The sequence below is a fragment of the Physeter macrocephalus genome, chromosome 7 (genome assembly GCF_002837175.3).
Source record: "Physeter macrocephalus isolate SW-GA chromosome 7, ASM283717v5, whole genome shotgun sequence".
NCBI lineage: Eukaryota > Metazoa > Chordata > Mammalia > Artiodactyla > Physeteridae > Physeter > Physeter macrocephalus.
In genome coordinates, this window is record NC_041220.1 from 29,983,909 (window position 1) to 29,986,817 (window position 2,909).

Sequence of the window (2,909 nt, forward strand, 5' to 3'; positions counted from 1 at the left end):
GTATGCGGGCCTCCCTCTGCTGTGGCCTCTCCCGTTGCGGAGCACAGGCTCCGGACGCGCAGGCCCAGCGGCCATGGCTCACGGGCCCAGCCGCTCTGCGGCATGCGGGATCCCCCCAGACCGGGGCGCGAACCCGGTTCCCCTGCATCGGCAGGCGGACGCGCAACCGCTGCGCCACCAGGGAAGCCCTGTTTGGATGTTTAACACACAGCACATGCAGACTCTGAACGTGCATCTCAAAAGTCAAAGCTTATGAGAAAGGAGAACATTTATGAGGTACCTAATGATGTCCCAGGAAGTGTGGGACATAGTCAGTGAACATCAGTTGATAGATAAATTGCAACAGAACAGAACTGGAATAGACTTGGGTTTTGAAATAGAGTCTATTGTGGATGTGAGTTTTTGGAATTAAATGCTCTTGAAACAGTAAGGAAGAAGGCTGTTTATTACATTCATTGCATCTTTTCTTTATGTTGTGGGCTAAAATGAAGATGTTTTAGTTTAAGTGTAAACCATGTGAACTTAAAGGCTTATAATGATGACATACAGATACAGAGCGATGTGAAAAGAAGTTTACTTGATGTGGTTTTTGTTTTTTTTTTAAGATAAACTGAGTTTTACTTTTACTATAGGAAGTATCTAGGATTAGAGTTTGAAAAGCTTCAGCATTTCTTTTAGCATTCACCTTTCTTGAGAAAAGAAAGGAAATGAATGATCACAAAGCTTGAGGTTAGATGAAGGACAAGTATACAGAGTAAAGGAATGGAAAACAGTCACGACTGTCATTCTTAGGCTGTGGGTCCGCTGGGGACTTTGCTTTTTGTCTGGCAGACAAATGGCACTGCTCCCCCAGCATCAGTTCTTTTTAACCAACACAGAGGATTGATTTTCAGGTAAATACTCTTTGGGTTCCAACAAGCACATTAGAATCAATTTATATTACATATTTTGTGTTTTAAAAAATTTGTATGTTTAAAAAATTTCAAATTTATAGAAGCGGAGAGATGAGTATAATGACTCCTCATGGCCCTATTATCCTGCTCTTCGGTTTTCAACATTTGACACTTCTTGTTTCATTAGTCTGTCTACCGCCACTGTTTGGAATAATACTTTAAAGATTTTCTAAAACGTATTGCTGCACTCATAAATACTTGGGTGGATATCTCAAAAAAGATAAGGATTTACAAAAAAGGCCGTTAAAGAAAAGACAAAAAGAATATAATTATCATACCTAACAAAATGCGTATGATCCAGTACTCAATCTGTGTTCCATTTTTATAGATTTTTTTTTTTCAAAAACGTATTTTAATGCTTGTTTTATTTCCTGTAGGATTTCAACAGTGTCAGCACATTTCATTTGGTTGATATTTTTTTTTTTTTTTTTGTGGTATGCGGGCCTCCCTCTGTTGTGGCCTCTCCCGTTGCGGAGCACAGGCTCCGGACGCGCAGGCTCAGCGGCCATGTGCAGGAGAGGGTGTGGAGAAAAGGGAATCCTCTTGTGCTGTTGGTGAGAATACAAACTTATACAGCCCCTATGCAGAACAGTATGGAGGTCACTTAAAGAACTAAAAATAGAATTACCATATGACCCAGCAATCCCACTACTGGGCATATACTCAGAGAAAACCATAATTCAAAAGGACACATGCACTTCAATGTTCATTGCAGCATGATTTTCAATAGCCAGGTCATGGAAACCACTTAATTTCCCATCAAAAGACAAATGGATAAAGAATATGTGGCTCATACATACAATGGAATAGTACTCAGCCATAAAAAGGAATGAAATTGGGTCATTTGTAGAGATGTGGATGGACCTAGAGACTGTCATACAGAGTGAAGTAAGTGAGAAAGAGAAAAACAATTATCATATATTAACGCATATATGTGGAATCTAGAAAATGGTACAGATGAACTGGTTTGCAAGGCAGAAATAGAGACACAGCTGTAGAGAACAAACATATGGACACCAAGGGGAGAAAGAGGGGGGTAGGGGGGTGGGATGAATTGGGAGATTGGGATTGACATGTCTACACTAATATGTATAAAATAGATAACTAATAAGAACCTACTGTATTAAAAAATAAAATAAAATAAAATTCAAAAAAAATAAAAATAAAAAATGTTCTGACTCACCCTAGATTCAATGGGGCCTTTTTTTAATCTCAGGTTACCATACTTTTTTTTTTTTTTTTTTTTTTTTTACTTTTTTTTTTCTCTTTTCCCTTTGTGGTATGCGGGCCTCCCCCCGCTGCGGCCTCTCCCGCTGCGGAGCACAGGCTCCGGACGCGCAGGCCCAGCGGCCATGGCCCACGGGCCCAGCCGCCCCGCGGCACGCGGGACCCCCCCAGACCGGGACGCGAACCCGGTTCCCCTGCATCGGCAGGCGGACGCGCAACCACTGCGCCACCAGGGAAGCCCTGGTTGATATGTTTTAAGTCGTTTTTCATTTGTGCAGTCCCCTCCCTCTACCCTGCCCCACCCCCCCAGCATTTAATTTGTTGATGAACCTGAGTCATTTTTCAAAATAGAATTTTCCACATTTTAGATATGGCTGGTGGTATCCTCAGGTCTCTCTGTTATCTGTCATGTTTCCTGTAAGCTAATAGTTAAACCTATAGGCTTCGGTAGATTCAGATTCGGCTTTTGTTTATTTATTGCATGAATACATCATAGCAGTGCTATATGCTTCCTGTTGTGTTATTACATCAGGAGGCCAGTGTTGTCCATTTTGGCCCACTTATTAATGAAATTAACATTTATCCGTGGGTTCAGGTGTGTGTTACCTATTTTCAAGTATTTTATTTAAAGATTTTTTTTTAACATCTTTATTGGATTATAATTGCTTTACAATGGTGTGTTAGTTTCTGCTTTATAACAAAGTGAATCAGTTATACATATACATATGT

General features: G+C 40.7%; 1 protein-coding gene across 8 annotated transcripts in view; it reads left to right on the plus strand.

Moving 5' to 3' along the window:
* The window catches only part of ARHGAP10 (Rho GTPase activating protein 10), a 337,918-nt gene that overhangs the window by 228,617 nt on the left and 106,392 nt on the right, over positions 1-2,909 (plus strand). The gene's annotated exons all lie outside the window — the stretch shown is intronic.